Source organism: Panthera uncia, chromosome F2 (assembly GCF_023721935.1).
Source record: "Panthera uncia isolate 11264 chromosome F2, Puncia_PCG_1.0, whole genome shotgun sequence".
In the NCBI taxonomy this organism is placed as follows: Eukaryota; Metazoa; Chordata; class Mammalia; order Carnivora; family Felidae; genus Panthera; species Panthera uncia.
The window spans coordinates 71,274,998-71,292,771 of NC_064812.1; the positions used below are offsets into that span (position 1 = coordinate 71,274,998).

At 36.9% G+C, this 17,774-nt stretch overlaps 1 long non-coding RNA gene across 1 annotated transcript in view; it reads left to right on the forward strand.

Moving 5' to 3' along the window:
* LOC125924669 (uncharacterized) overlaps positions 1 to 17,774 on the forward strand; it is a 183,500-nt gene that overhangs the window by 142,405 nt on the left and 23,321 nt on the right. The gene's annotated exons all lie outside the window — the stretch shown is intronic.

The window sequence follows — 17,774 nt, forward strand, 5'->3', positions numbered from 1 at the left end:
GGCTTAATTCTTAATAGCCAGAGTATTTTATCTGCCAAATTTCAATGTGAAATTTTTATAAGATTCTTACATTTGATCTCCCATTAAAACATGTCCACGGCTTTGAAGTCCTTTATAAGGTATGTATTATCGTGACTTATAATTTATAGAAAATGATTTTAAACTGAATTAATTCTATCTTCTGACACATTTTGACTTGTTCTAATACTTTCTTTTTGATTGCTTACTAGCTTTTCGTATCCGATAGCAAATGTATAATATAAGGTCAATCTCCTTAAAAAGCATGTTTTACAGCGTTTCTCTGGTGCGATTTGGTCTTATTTATTAACACTTGTTGGCACCTTAGGCGGTATTCATCAGTACAACAGACTAGAAAAGAATATGAACGTTTTCAAGGAAGCACAATGTGTGGTTTACTACATTTCAAAACCATTGCGTTCTATGTAATCTTTTATTAAGGAATACGTGCATGATTATTTCTTTATGAGAAACACACATAGGCATCTGAGTTATATGTTGTCTAATTTCCATTAAATCACCTGTTCTATGTTGCAGGGAGTATGGCCGGAGTCACAAAAGATAAGTCCACAAAGTGCAATTAAGTGAAGGTCCTCACGCTGGGGTCAGAATAAAGCCCTGACTCCAGAATGAAGCTTCTTTTTATTAGGGCAATTGCTAAAGATTACGTGCATAAAGTCAGCTAAGCAAGTGTGTTAATCAATCTAATGGCTTAGTTTACAAGGTTGAATTTTGAGTTAATTGGTTTCTATAACACTAGGAAGGGTCAGGTGTGAAGGAGGATCCCGCCCTGGACAATGGTAATGGCTCTATGCATTCCTTAGGAGCCACAGCTGTGTTCAGCTGTGTAAACATGTCCTAAGGTCTTGCACCTTCTCCAGCCCTTCCATTTTGAAGTCTTTTCCTTTGATGCTTCTCTCCTGAGTCTGCCATAGTTTTAGTTGAGATACAGAAACTGTACCAGTAATTTGCAATGATAAAATGTAATAAAAAGGACTATATTGACTTCTAACATGACTGTGTAAGATGCTCTGTAGACCCAATCCACGTGGAAACTGGTGAAAACTAATGTGAAAAACTAAACAACTATTTGAAAGCCTCTGAGAGTGGTCTTCAGACATACAAATGAAAAAAAAAATCTCCTCAAGAAAATCTATAAAATTTTGTAAGAAAAGAATAAATTTGTGGTATTTCAACCAAGACCAATCCCTTCCCTGTCCCAGCAGTCAAGAGCAGTCAAGAGTTCCTCCCTGTAGTTCCCAGCAGAAAGAGTTTCCTGGAGGAAGAGCATGACATCAGCTTTTCTCATTCTGCCCCCATTTGCCTATTTCTAAGGCTAAGTTCTGGGCAAGTGCTTTTGAGAGATCAGGAACTTCCTCCCTCTGCCCTGTCTCCAGTCAATAAAAAGAGACTTTACCTTGGACGGGGAGCTGCTGACACTACTTGGACCATGACTACCCTTGCCTGTCTTGTGAAACAGTGGTTCCATATTAGAAAAGGCAAGCCAAGAATACTTTAGGCTGCTACCCACCCCCTTCCATCAAGCACTCAGTTCCGAGGGTGGGGGTGTCACTCTAAATGCAGCTTGCCATTGTCCTACCACCAGCTCCAGATCCCGGCCTCAGATTTTTCATCTGGGATGAGAAGCAGGCTGTAAAACGAAACATCTCAACTTTCTCCAAAGGAATTGACATAATTTGCAGCAGAGCATGAAGTTCAAATCCAAGGGTGCTCTCAAAAACATCGGAGGCTGCATTAGGGAACAACTGGGAGAAAATTCAGGATGCAGGCTGAACTATAGGTCTGCTAGTTTTTCAAGAGAGAGTTGGGAATGGGGGTAGTTGGGAGAATGCCTCTTGGGGTCAGAAGAAATAGCAAACACTGAGCTCAGGAACTGTTCCTTCAAAGGAGCTCAAATTAAATAGATTGTTTTTAGAACAGTTTATGCCCTAGAGAATTATTGAAACAATAAAGCAATCAGCCTCCCATTAGTGAGTCCTCATAGCTATACATGGCCAGAACAAAGAGAAGAAAAGGACTTGCTGAAACCACTCTGAAACCAGACTAACTGTGGGCTCTCAAGAGCTATTCCTTCTTGAGAACCAACATCACACATTTACCAAACTTTACTAAGATAACCCATTCAGTCACTGAACAAATAAACTACCAAATAACAATAACAAGTCCCAAAGTGAGGGGGAACCAGTATCCAGAATTACTAAAATACATAATCAAAAATGTCCAGTTTTTACCACCACCAACAAAAATATGAGACATACAAATAAACAGCAAAGTATGATCCACACATACACCAGGAAAAAAAAACATCGGGCGGCAGAAATTGCCTGTGAGGGTGACCAGATGTGGAACTTAATAGAAAAGGACTTTAAAATAGTCATTAAAAGTATGCTCAAAGAACTAAAGGAAACTTTAAATAAACAAGTAATGGAGGGCATGACAGTGTTATATCATATAGAGAATATCAAGAGGGATAGAAATTATAAAAAAAAAGTGCAAATATTAGGAATTGAGAAGTACAATAATTGAAAATAAAAATTCTCTAGGAGGGCTCTATGGTTAATTTCAATTGTCAGATGAAAGAATTATCAAACTTGAAGAGAAATTGATGAATGCAGGCTAAAGAACAGAAAAAAATGAAGAAAAATGAAAAGAACTTCCTAGAAAAGTGGCACACTGTTAATCAGAGAGAGTGAAAATGAAAAAGGCAGAAAAATACTAGGAGAAAGAATAACTGAAAACTTCCCAAATGTACTAAAAAACATAATGTACACAGGAAGTTCAACAAATTGCAAGTTGGATCACCATAAAGAGCTCCAGGATGGTAAAAATGCTGGAAGTCAAACACAAGGAGAAAATAATGAAAGTAGGATAAGAGAAATGATTTGCCATTAACAATGGAACATCAACAAGATAATAGCTGACAAAAGTTCAACTTATAGCAAAGTATTTAAGTTTGTTACACTAATAAATGTAACATGTATAACGATAATATTACAAAAGGGAGTAAGGGATATACAAGTAACATTATATGTAGGTATATATGTAATATATATAACAATATATATAACATTGAATATATTGTATATAATACTTTATATATAATATATATTATAAATGTATATGCCCTAATGACAGCACCAAAATATATGATGCAATAATTGACAGAAATATAGTATGAAATAGATGATTCAACAATAATAGTTGGAGACTAATACTTTGCTTTCAATAATGTATAAAGCAATTACACGAAAGATTAACAAGATCAAGAAGGAAATAGAAACACAATGAAGACATAACATACTAAAACTTATGCAATGCAGCTAAAGCAGTGCTTGGAGGGAATTTCTGGCTCTAAATTCCTGTGTTAAGAAAATAGAAAGATATCAGATTAATAACCTTACTTTCTCCCTTAAGATGCTGGGAAAAGAAGAGCAAACAACCTAACGTAAGCAAAAAGAAGAAAATAATAAAATTATTATGGGGGGAATTAATAAAATAAGAAAATAGAAAAACAATATAGAAAATCAATGAAATGAAGAGCTGATTCTTTGAAAAGATTAACCAAGTTGACCTTCAGTCAGTCTGATCAGAGAAAGAAAGGATTCAAATGACTAGAATCAGAAATGGAAGAGTAGGTATTTCTGCCAACCTTACAGAAATTTAAAAAAATTTATAAAAGAATTCCATGTAAAATTCCTGTATGCCAAACCATGTATTCCAATAAATCAGATCATTTAGGAGAAATGGGTAGATTCCTAAAAAGGCACAAGTTTCCAAAACTGAGTCAAAAAGAAATAGATAACCTGGATAAACTATAAAAGAGTAAAGAGCCTGAAATAATCATCAAAAAACTAGCTACAAAGAAAAGCTCAGGCCAGATGGTTTCATCACTGAATTCGAGCAAACATTCTTAATTCTTTAGATAAGAATTAATGCCAGTGCCTCATGAATTCTTCCAAAAAATAGAAGAGGAAGGAGCACTTCCCAACTCCTTTTATGATACCAGTATTACCCTGATACCAAAACCGAAGTCATCACAAGAAAACAATAATTAATATCTCATGTGGAAATGAATTCCAAAACCCTCAACAAATTACTATTAAATGGAATCCAGCAATATATATATATATATATATATATATATATATATATATATATATAAAGAATTATACACTATAACCAAGCAGGATTCATCCCAGGAATGCAAGGTTGGTTTGACATCTGAAAAATCAATCAATGTGATATAGCAGAATAAAAAACAATCATATAATACATCAAATTAGAATCATATAATTATATCAATAGACAAAGAAAAGGCACTCAACAAGATCCTGTTATGATAAAAACACTGAACAAACTGGGGATAGAAGAAAACTGTCTAAATATGATAAAGAACATCTATGAAAAACCCACAGCTAATATTGTACCAAACAAAGACTGGATACTTTCCCCCTAAAATTGAGATTAAGATAAGGATGTTTGCTCTCAGTTCAACATTGTACTAGAGGTTCCAGCTGGGACAGCTGGCAGGAGAAAGAAATAAAAGCCATCCAGACTGGAAAGAAAGAAGCAAAACTATCTGTATTCAGATGACATAATCTTGCATATAAAAAAATTCTACAGAGTACTCTAAAAACCATGGAAACTAATAAAAGAGTTACTAAGGTTGCAGGATAGAAGATCAATTTACAAAACTCAATTGTATTTGTCAACACTCACACTGAAAAATCTGAAAATAAAATAGACATATAGATCAATGAGATAGATTGAGAGTTTAGAAATAAAACCAGATGTTTATGGTCAGCTGATTTTTGATAAGGGTTCCAAGACCCTTCAATAGAGAAATAATAGTCTTTTCAACAAATCATAATGGACCCCCATGTTTATCGCAACACTATCAACAATTGCCAAAGTATGGAAAGAGCCCAAATGTCCATCGATGGATGAATGGATAAAGAAAATGTGATATATATATATATATATATATATATATACACACATACACACACAATGGAGTATTACTCAGCAATCAAAAAGAATGAAATCTTGCCATTTGCAACTATGTGGATGGAATTGGAGGGTAATTAATGAAATTAGTGAAATTAGTCAGCCAGAGAAAGACAAAAATCATGACTTCACTCATATGAAGACTTTAAGAGACAAAACAGATGAACATAAGGGAAGGGAAACAAAAATAATATAAAAACAGGCAGGGGGACAAAACAAAAGAGACTCATAAATATGGAGAACAAACTGAGGGTTGCTGGAGGGGTTGTGGGAGGAGGGATGGGCTAAATGGGTAAGGGGCATTAATGATTTAAGTAGATACTTAAATCATTGCTTCACTATATACTAACTAATTTGCATGTAAATTTTAAAAAATAAAAAAATAAAGTTAAATCAAAAAAATTTTAAAAAATTAAAAAAATTAAAAAAAACCAAATCATAATGGAACAGCTGAATAGCCTCATGCAAAAGAATGAAGGTGAACACATTATACACAAGTTAACTTAAAATGGATTAAAGACCTAATTGTAGAGTGAGAACTATAAAACTTTTAGAATAAAACATGGGAGTAGCTCTTCATGACTTGGATATGGCAAGCGATCCTTATATCTTACAACAGACACATATGCAACCAAACCAGAATGTAAATAATTTGGACTTCATCAAAATTAAAAACTTTTGTGCTTCAGAGAACATTATTAAGAAAATGAAAAGACAACTCACAGAATGGGATGAATCATTTGCAAATCATATATTTGTTGAGAATCTTGCATCCAGCATATACAAAGAGCTCTTATAGTTCAATAATGAGACAACCCAGTTAAAAAACAGGTTATTTATAGACTTTTAGTGGCAATAATGTGTCAGTATAGTTTCATTGATTGTTAACAGGATACCACTCTGGTGCTAGAAGTTGATAGTGAGGGGAGATTGTGTATAAAGGCAGGTCATATGGCAGGTCTGTAACGTCTACTCAATTTTGCTGCAAACCTCAAATTGCTCTAAAAGAAGGACTATTAGGGCACCTGCATGGCTCAGTAGGTAAAGCATCTGACTCTTGATTTCAGCTCAGGTCATGATATCATGGTTCATGAGATCCAGTCCTGCCTTGAGCTCCCTGCTGAGAGTACAGAGCCTGCTTGGGATTCTGTCTCTTCTTTCTCTGCTCTTCCCCCATTTGTACTCTCTCTTAAAATAAATAAATAAACATTAAAATAATACACAAAATAACAGCTATTGGTTTTTTTTAATGAGAAAAATATCTGAATAGCAAAAGATACAAGCACATGAAAATAAGCTCTACGTCCTTAGTCATCAGGGAAGGGAAAATTTTGTATATTTTAACATAAAAATAAGAATATGAAAAAGATATTACAAAGCTCTTAGATGAGAGCAACTGAAACTCTATTTTAGTTTTAAAAAATGACATGTTCAAGACAAGGCAATTAGATTGATATATGTCTGAAAAACAGTCATATTAACAAGTTGGACAGTGAGGGTGATGAGAATTGTATATGAGTATTTATAAAGGATATTCTCCATGGATCTAGAATATAAGGAGCCAAAGAACAAATATTGCTAGCGTTTATCAAGCAGTGTCTAAGGAGATGTTCTAGTTGGAAGAGGTGAATTGTGCATCTCTTAGAGGCATTGACTGTTCATGAAGCAGGAAGAGTTGATTACATTTTTCTAGAGCCAGTAATTAATATCCATGGTCACAAAGGAACTTTGGGCTTTATAATTAATGCCCTGATAATTAGAAGTAGCCGTAGCGTTGGTCACCATCAATAGTCTTTTGTCTGGCAGTGTGTATGTTCTGATATAAATGAACGAGACAGTATCTTAGTTTATAGATGAGTTACCTGTGACTTCTTTTCCTGAAAATATGATGCATAGCTACAGAATGGATCAAACACACATTTGCAGTATGCAACCCATAAGGTACTCTATGAGAGAGGCACCAACCTCTTTCTTTGCAATCACTCTTCAGGTGCAGTAAGGATCAAGACACCACAGGTTGAGATGGAACTTCTTTGATTCAGTGATATTCCGTGGTGTTTTGTTTTGTTTTGATATCTCATTGTTTTTTAAAATATTTTTTTAAGTTTATTTATTTATTTTCAGAGAGAGGAAGAAAAAGTGGGGGAAGGGCAGAGAGAGAGAGAGAGAGAGAGAGAACCCCAAGCAGGCTCTTTCCTGACACTGCAGCTGAGCTGAAATCAAGAGTTGGACACATAACCAACTAAGCCACCCAGTAGCTCCAAAATATGTTTTTAATGTATACAAACATATAATAATATTAATAACTATGTGTTGAGTATTAAATATATGGCTGGTATCTATACAAGTGGGGTTAATATTTCCATAAGTGCCATAGAATCTTCACAAAACTCTTCTGAAGTAGACACTATTATTAAGACTAACAAGGGCAAAACTATTATTATCATCTCCATTCGATGATGAAGTGTGGGAGGCTTAGGTAGAATAATTGACTCAAAATCACACAGTCTAGAAGTGGGGGGTTGTGTTCTGAACTACTGGGGAGGGTGATTCAGTGTAAAAACAGATATTTAAGTCTTATATCCAAACCAAGTTGGTCAGCAAAAGAAATGCAAATGTACCTACCCATGTACCTATATAAATGCAGAAATGTAAACAAAATAAAGTACGAAGAAGTAGCCATTTATTTATTTATTTATTTTGAAAAAATGGCAATTTAAATAATTCTTCTAGTCAATGTCCATAGTGACAGTAGAATGGGAGGTACAACTGTGGTCTCCTCAGTCACGTCTATGAGACTACATGCTTCTCATGGTACAAACGCCCACCCTGTGATGAATCTAGTGTTTAGGATAAATATTTATCTTTCCAATCATCCTGAAGAGAAGCTAACTCCTTCAACTCGCAGGTATAAGAACAATCAAGGTTATTTGAATATGAAAGATTTTCACTTTATGCAGTACCTATTTCTGAGACATATGCTTTGTTTACACAGACACATGCATTTGGAGTGTAGAAATATACAAGTTAGATGATGTAAATGATGTTGCTCTGTATGTAGAGACAGGTCATATCTACCATGGCTAACATTTTCTATGGAAAAGAGCAATTAACAAAATCACAAATATAAACTATCTTTGATATCTATTATAACAGATAATTATTTATCAGCTCAAGTAAGACATACATTAACTACAGATGGTAATAGGTGAATATTGATCTGGTCTGAATCTCTACCCTGGAATGCCAGGAAGTGAAATTTAAACACTATCATATATTGACAGGCTGTAATGAATATAATGAGGTCAGAAGATTTTAGTTAAAATGGAAAAAAGCTTACATTGACAAGTAATTCTTGGTTGTGAACAGAACTGCTCTTTAATCTTAACTACTGCCTATTTCATATTATAAGCTTGCATTTTATTTTTGCAGTCATTAAAATAATTATATTAAAATGAATTATAGTTTAATAATAAATATCTTTTGCTATCATATCTATAGCAATCCCAGTAACAATCACAGTTGTTCACTTGTCCTATCTTTAAATAAATGCCTATTTAATTTTTTTAATTTTTTGTTTATTTTTATTCTATTTTTTTTTATTTTAAAAAATGTTTGGGGCACCTGGGTGGCTCAGTTAGACCTCAGTCCAACTCTTGGTTTTGTCTCAGGTCATGATCTCACAGTTTCATCAGTTTGAGCCCCATGTCAAGCTCTATGCAGATAGCATGGAGACTGCTTGGGATTCTCTCTCTCCTCTCTCTGCCCCTCCTCTCTCTCTCTCAAAATACATACATAAACTTAAAAAAATTGACTCAAATTGGGCCACTTAGATATGTAATTATAAATTAAATTTGGATATGAGATTATAAATCTTGTGGGGAAAAAAACAATAGAAAATATCTCTGAGATTTAAGTATGGACAAAGACTTCTTAGACAGGATACCAAAAGCATCATCTGTAAAAGAAAAATCCGATACACCACACTTGATCAAAATGGAAAATTTGCTCTGTGAAAGATCCTGTTAAGAGGTTGAAAAGACAAGCTGGGGACTGGAAGAAAATATTTGCAAACAGATATATTCAACAAAAAGCTAGTATGTAGGATATATAAGGAATTCTCAAAACCTAAGTATGAAAAAAATCCCCAAACGACCCTCTTACAAAACAGCCAAAGACACAAATAGACATTTTACACAACAGAATATACGAGATGAGAATTAAGGACGTGAAAAGTCATTCGACTGCATTAGTTATCAAGGAAATGCCAATAGAGACTACATTCAACTGTCACTACCCACCTATCCCAGTGGACAATGTAGAAAATAGGGACAACAGTAAATGCTGATAAGGATGCAATTAACCTACTTCACTCTTGCATTGCTGATAGGAAGGCAAAATGGTGTAATCACTCTGGATTCACAGTTTGGCAGTTTCATAAAAAACAAAACAAAACAAAAAACAAAACTAAACATATAATATCATATGACCCATCTATTTCATTCTTGGACAGTTAGGCCAGAGAAATGTGAAATTATGTTTACACAAAAACTGGCAATGAAAGTTCCCAATACATACATTATTCATAAGAGTCACACACTGGAAACGAGCCAGATGTTCTCGTTGTAACGGGTGAATGGTTAAATAAACCACGGCACACACATACCATGGAATACTACTTAGCAATAAAAAGGGATGGATTATTGATTGACACATGTCACAATTTGGATGAATCGCTAGAAAATTATGCTAGATGAAGAAAAGCCAACCCTCAAAGATTGCATGGTTTGTGTTTCCGTTGGTATAACGTTCTCGAAATGACAGAATTATGAAAGCGGAGAATGAATTAGTGGTTGCTGGGGGTTAGGAATGTGAGTGGGGAAGGCTGTAAGGAAAGTGGCTATGATTATAAACAGAAACTGTATGAATAGCATAGTGATGGGACTCTTGTATCTTGACTACAGTGGTGAGACATGAATCTACGCGTGGTATGATTGCATACAGCTACACACACACACACACACACTCACACACACACACACACACACACACACATAGGAATGCATGTAAACTGGTAAACTCTAAATAAGGTCATGGTCAGTTTCCTTGTTTTGGTGTTGTTCTATGTTATGTAGTATAGTAACACAGGGGGAGGCTGAGAGATGCATGTATTGGATATCTGTTCTTCTTACAGCTTTAGGTAAATCTACAATTTTAACAAAATAACAAGTTAAAAAATGGATACTAAGGATCAGACACACAGGCAAGGAAAATATAGAAAGTTCCTGAGCCTCTGTTAGCCTGTCACGTCATTTTCAGTCATTTTAAGGTGTCCTATCTGGGGCCTCTTGAAAGTGCTAGATTTTTTTTTTTTTTTTTTTTTTTTTTTTCCTGCAGAGAACCTGTCAAATGACACCATTCTTTTTTCATCTCATTAATAATCCATTTGAGAAGATTGGAATCTGGCATACTTACCCACATTTTAAAGGCAACAAAATGCAGGTGCCATGTGGTTAAGGTACTTTTCCGCAGGTACAAAGCTGAGTAATGAGAAGACAGGAAAGAGAAGCCAATGTCTCCCTGGGCCCCCTTCCTCCAGGCCGCACTAACTTCCCCAAGCCACAACCACCCATCATGGCCGACTTACACTGAGTCTTTCCTAAAGCGTGTTGTCTTGCTCAGCCACAGAACCCACTCCTTGCTTTCTAGTTAGAGGTCAGCCTCTCAAAAATCACAAGGGAAGCAATGCTGATACATGAGTATGGAGAGTTTTGTATTCTGGATGAGGAGGTTAAATATAATTTGATCTGCAACGTCATTCAAGGTAGTTGAACAAAGGACTGCCGCAAGATGTATCTGTTCTGAAACATAAAGAAATGAGGTTGGCAGAATTGTTACGACACCAAGGCAAAAATTCAATGGAGATTTAGAAAGAGGCTAAATGGCCTATGAGTTTGAAGGATAAGAAGTGGTGGGATTCAGAGCAGGCCATCCTGAAATATGCCATGTTGGCATCTTGATTATTGTGAATTAAAGTTACTTAAGAAAGAGCTGGGGAAGGAGGACACTCAGACCCTCCTCCACCCCCCAGAAATCAGGAAATAGGTTCCCCCAGGTGAAGGTCCCCTCGTGCACCTGGTGGGTCGAAAGCATCCTTATGGCCAGACGTAGGAAATTCAGAGCCAAGGAGGCTGTATAAACAAACCTTGCTACATCAATAATTTGCTACCCCAAGCCCAAACTTCTTTGTCTTGTCAATTCTTCACAAATGTATTGTTTCTTTGTCTAAAAAGTATAAAAGCTGCCTGCTTTGGTCATTTCTTTGAGTCTCATATTTTTATGAACTCCTATACATACAAAATTAAATGTTTTTCTCTTGTCGATCTGTCTTATGTCAACTTAATTATTGGACCAGGGCCCCCCGCCCCGCCAAAAAAAAAAAAAAAACTAGAAGAGGAGAAAGGAAAGCTCCCCCTCCCCCACAGAAGAAAGGGAGTATTATTTGTCAGGCCTCTACTACAGATATTGGGCAATATAAACGGTGTTCACCATGTGGGCCAAATTTAAGAATGAAATTTCGTAAACTATAAAATAAAATAAAACCAGGTTTGCCGGTAAAACACAGCAGCAAATGTTTGTGGATGTGCTAGTGAGTAAGCAACAGAAAAATAAACTTCTGGTTGGATGAACCTTCGATCCTCAAAAAGAAGGCGTACAAAGACTCTAACAAATTGTGTCCCTGCAGTTTACCAGAATTCAACCAGACTGTAGAGTTAATAGACTGATAAATGCCTCACCAAGATTAAATTTCCCCTGTGTCAGTAAGACTTCTTTATAAAACAATTCTTCACCAGTCTCAAGACCAGACTGGTCCCTGTTGGACACTCACCCATTGCCGAAATGATCAATAGCCCCCAATCAAATATATCCTGTCTCTGATAAACATTGGCTAATAACACATATTGCTAAGGAGAACATAACACAATAAACTGAGCCTGCAGAACGGTGAAAAATAGAATTTAGGAGATGAGAACTTAGGAGAGAGAATTCATTCAAACCAGCACTACCTAAATGGCCTCTGCCTTCACCCTGAAAAGGACTGGCCACTCTACGAAGATTAGAAATGAGAATCGCAATTCTAAACGTGTGCATACGAAGGGGGTGGGAGGGGCTACAGTTATAGTAGTTCTCATACTCTGGTAAGTGCAAGAATTAGCTGAGGGATTTCCTAAAAGGCAGCTTCTTAGGCTTCACCCTCATCCTCACCCAAAGATTCTGATATGTTAGTTCTGGAATGAGACATAGAAATTTGCATTTTTACATGTATTGTACTCCAGTGCTCACCACCCACCCCTTCCCGACATAAACACCTGGTTTATCCTCCTACACTGTAAAGATTATCTGGGAAAACACTTTATGGGACACAGGATCAAAGTGCACACGTCATCATGTTGCGGAAGAAAGAGCGGAGGCTCAGGGACGTTAGACACCTTATCCATTGTCGTACAGTGAATTAGCCTAATATGTATGGGTTAACTACCACCCACATGCTGTGCTGTTTATCTTAGTCCACACAAAGCATGGCAGGGACATTCCAGTGTGTTAGTATCTCCTTCTTTATGATTTCTTTGTTGAACTGTAAAGTCCTTGACACGTGTGTTGCTGGATACTGGGATCCAATCTTGTTCATGTCTTAGTCTGATACGGAGTCAACGTGAGTGAGCCCAGGAAAGGAACATTGGGAGATAACTTTAACCCCTTTGTTTTCCTATAAATATACCTCAGGGTTCTGTTCCCCGCTCTCGCTAGTTGCTTAAATCTTTGCAAATTAAGCGATGATGGTCTGATAAGAACATATATCAGGATCATGCCTTTTGCTTTCCGAGCATCCTCACTTTTCTACCACTCCTTTTATTAGATTAAAATAACAAAAGCATTTCTTCATAGCAAAAACACAGATGTCTCATGGCCAAAAAAAAAAAAAAAAAGGGAGGGAGAGAGATAGAATATTACATTTTTCTAAAGCCTGTTTCTTATTAAGCCAGACTTGATTGGTTTTAGACCCAAGAGACATCGGCCAGTGCTTATTTCCATGGCTTCCTTAAAGATATATTCCCCCAGAATCTTTCCTTTTCCTATTTTCTCTAGGAAAAGTAACCGAAGGAACACATTTTCAACCTTGATGCTATCTCATAAGAGGTTAGAAGAATCAGTTAACTTTTTCCTGTATTTGGACTGTCAGCTTCAATATTCTCCCTGATATTACTTTATTTTTTTAATCACAGTCTCCAAGCAATAGCAAATTTTTATTCATGCACATGATGACTGTGATTTTCTAGATAGAGTTTTGTGCTTTGGAACTTGAATTGCAATGCAATTATCTTTCCTTTTTTACCCTTGCTTTCCAGGGAGATAACCCTACAAATTTTGATTTTCTAGACATAGTGTGGTCTTCTTTGAATTGCAAATTTTCCTTTCCTTTATATTTTTAGGCTGAAATTTTTATATTGCAAAATGCATTCTTATAGATTTATACACACATATGTTCATATGCATTTAAACATATATGTTTTTTAATTCAAATATACCGATGGGTAATAACCCCCTGCTCAGCATTACCTTGAAGGCTTATCTAATTTTAACATTGCATGTGCATGGAAGCACAAAAAAAGTCTCTTCCAGTCCTTTTCAAGCTGTGACTGGTTAATTTATCATGTCAATCAATGACATTTTCACAATTCATATGAGTGCATTCTATCTTTAGGATTAAAGTAAAATTTGTTACCCAGTATTTTTTTCAGACCAATTTTAGAAGGTGGCGATGGAGAGGACAGTGGACTATTAGGTATGACATTTCATAATATTAAACCCGGAATGTTAATATTAGAAGGGAACTTGGAAAACCCATCTAAACTATTGATACTTGTAAAAATCTGATGAGAGATATGACTTCCTCCTCCCGAAAATATATGCATAGTTACACACACACACACAAGCACACATTTTTTTTTTTTTTTTTTTGGTAAAAAATTTAGTAGGCTTTCTCTGTACCAGTAATTCTGGTTTAGGACACCTGAGTAACTTCAGTACGTACAGATAAGGAAAGTTGGCCCTCCCTTTATCACCACTCCGTCTCCATTACGCATCACCATTATGTGTAGTATAGAGCCTGACAGTATGCGCTGAATGAATAGGTGTTTGATGAATGAATGAAGGAAGGAATGAGTGAATGAGTAGAGGCTTGTGTCTTCACAAGAACAGAAAATTCTTTCCTTTCTTCTTTCACCTCTGGAGTTGTAATTGTTGGAAACGAGTTGAAATTTACCTCTCTGTAAATTTGAACTCTTGGCAAAATTCTACCTATTGTAAAAACAAAATCGTAAGTGTGTTTTTGATTTAACTTAACTGTGGCAATATTGAACAGTTACCAAGAATCACTTCGGTTTCCCAAACTAAACAGTCTTGAAGTAGTCCGTATATTAGACGGCTTCCACAATCTCTCATGCCCCTAGTTATACAGTCATACAATGTATATATCTCCTTAAAGGGTAAAAAAAGAAAGTGAACGGTTCCCCCAGATTGTTGTTAGTGAAGTAGGAAAACGATCACTTTTAATCTGAACACGTTACTGATACTTATTTTCCTCTTTTCCATATACTGCTGGTCACAGAGATTTATGGCACAGTAATATAGAAAGCCCAGTGTTTCAGACCTTCTTCCCTTCACTAAAGGTACATGGAGATCAAGAATGTGAATGTGCAAAGAATTTCTCTGTGTTTGAGGAATCAGTGTTTCTAGTCAGCCTACTTGAGATCCTAGACTAAACAGATTTTGAACATCTAAAATTACCTCAAAAATAGAAATGGTTTAAATGAATGCAATATGACACTTTTCCTCAAAATCTCAAGGCTATTCATTCTTAGATAGATGATCACCATCCTTTTAGTTCCACGGTGGGAACATACTTGAGACTAAGTCTCAAAGGAGAGAGGTCTCAGGACACATTAAGTGGTAACATCCCTTTTCACCAACTCAATCCATAACAAATGAACTTTGTCTTTATCTTTTGAGTTCATTGCGTTTATAACTTTTTTTGAATTTAGAACATTTAAAAGAATTTTTTTTAATGTTTATTTATTTTTGAGAGAGAGAGAGAGACCTAGTGCAAGCAAGGGAGGGGCAGAGAGAGACGGAGACACAGAATCTGAAACAGGCTCCAGGCTCTGAGCTGTCAGCACAGAGCCAGATGTGGGGCTTGAACTCACAAACCATGAGACCACGACCTGAGCCGAAGTCCGACGCTCAAACAACTGAGCCACGCAGGTGCCCCTCTCAGGGACTATTTCTATTCATTTCTTCTGTGAAAGGGCCCTACCTTCTTCTTCTCTTTTTTTTTTTTTTTTTCTTGTTTTCTTTTGCATGCTCCATAATTTTTGGTTGGCATCTGGGGAAATGGAATGTTTAATGTGATAAATCTGGAATCCGATTCTTTACCATCCTTGGAGTTTATTTTCATTGCTTGCTATCACTAGCTGTTTGCTAATGTTTCAAAAATATTTTTTAAAAGTCTCTATTCTCTATCATGTGTGGAGAGTAAGAGCGAGAGTGAGACGGAGACGGAGAGAAGATCCTCTCCTTGTCTTCACAGATTGGCTCTCGGCTGGGAGTACGCCCTCAACACGTAGCTATCCTGTTTGCAACTCTGTCTTAGCCTTCACCTCCTGCTTTTACCCACCCAGAGACCAGCCGGAGGGAAAAGCTGAGAGTCCTCTTAGGTCTCTTTTGAGGATGCTTTCTGTCCTGGGCATTTGCATGGCTTTCTAAATTCTCCAGTACACACAAGTATTTTTTTTTTTTTTAATATCCTTGGTTTTCCAAAGAAACGTTCTCCACAGTTTTTCCTTGCAGGATGTTGACCTATCATACGCCTCAACAATAATCGTTTGGTCCAGGTATTTATGGGTTTTTTGTGAGCTACGGTTTAGGAAATGCTTGTTTCTTTTCTGCCCTGGGTGAGTTCCCAGGTAAGTGAAACAGAGACAAGCCCTTGAATCAGTCCGTTAGTGGTCCCCACACAAGTTAAACAGTAAAACACAACTCTTTGCAGATAAAGACCGCTCTCCTGCCTCTGGAACCAGAGACCAGAGCTCCACTTTGGTACTACAGACTTCTAGCTTCAACACTGTCACTGGACTGGGGAAGGACTGGGGCAAGGACACATAAAAATGCCACAACACTTTCCTACCCTTGTTAATTTGCTTTTTTTTCTGGACTCTGCATTCACTTGGTTTCTATAAATGTTCAACTGTTTTCCGAAGTTCTGGAAAAATGGTTTCTGATGGTTTTTGCTTGAATTTTCTGTTTGTGTGGAGGGACAGGCTTTTGGAGTTGCCTACTCTGCATCTATGCTGATGTCACTATTTCACTACAAAATAGTTCAGAAACTGCCTTAGACCTTATTTAGAGATTCTGAGCTAAATGTTTCTTTAGACATGCTCAGTGTTCACCCTTGCTTCACCAGAGCATGGATAAAATAGCCACATTAAACTCTGTGCGATAAATCCGACATCTGAGTCATTTCAGATTCGGGTTCTGTTGGTTATCTTTCCCCTTCAGAGTTGTTAACCTTTCACTGGTTCCTCGTATGCTGAATAATTTTGGATTGCATCCTAAGCATTTTGAATATTATATTATGGGAGTCTAGGTCCTGTTAAAATCCCTTGGAGAATGTGAACTCTCTTTGTTTTATGTGCGATCAAACAAGTTACTTTCAGACCACAAGTTGCCTCTGTGGGCTGTGGTTCTAACGTCAGTTTAATTTTCAAAGGCTTTGAAGTGATGTTTGATGTGCCACGCAGGGGCCAGTATGGAACCTGGGCTATGGTCTACACTGTAGTTTTGTTCTTAAAGCCTTTCGCTCTACTGATTGGGTTAGTTCTGTACATGCACAAGTTGGGAGGTGCCAAGACTTCATATGTAGACCTGAAGGGTACCTTTCTCCATTTTCCATTATTCCCGATTTCTCCCACACTCGCTGGCCCTGAGGTTCTTCTTTCCTGCTGGCCTGGTTAGATTGATCATTTTTAGCGTCCCTGCACCATCACACATTTTTCATGAGGGATCTGTTTGGGGCAAATCAATACAAAAAAAGAGGAAAAAGTCGTGTTTCCCCCTTGCACTCTTTAGAGCACAGGAGGCCCCTTTTTTGTTTTGTTTTGTTTTAATTTTTATTTAGTTTTGAGAGAGAGAGAGAGAGAGAGTGTGGGGGGGGGATGGGGCAGAGAGAGAGGGAGACACAGAATCCAAAGCAGGCTCCAGGCTCTGAGCTGTCAGCACAGAGCTCGACGGGGGGCTCTAACCCAAGAGCCGTGAGATCATGACCTGAGCTGAAGTCAGATGCTTAGCCGACTGAGCCTCCCAGGTGCCCCTCAGTTATCTTGTTTAAAATGAAAGATTTAATTTTCCCTCAGAGTTAGGTGCCTACAGAGCTGTGGATTCCACCACCACCAGAGGACTTTAAGCTCATGATTGGGGCTTGCCCAGAATAGGGTTGGTTTCGTAAAATAAGAATGAAGAAATGGTCATCTACTCTTAGTCACTGTTCTCACCACCTTCCTTCATGATTCTCTGGCCAGTAGAAGAGACATTTTCTTCGAGTTTTTCTTTCCGTGCTCACTTCCAAGTTTTAAGATTTCATGTTGCCCTGAGTCTGAGACAATAGAAATGGG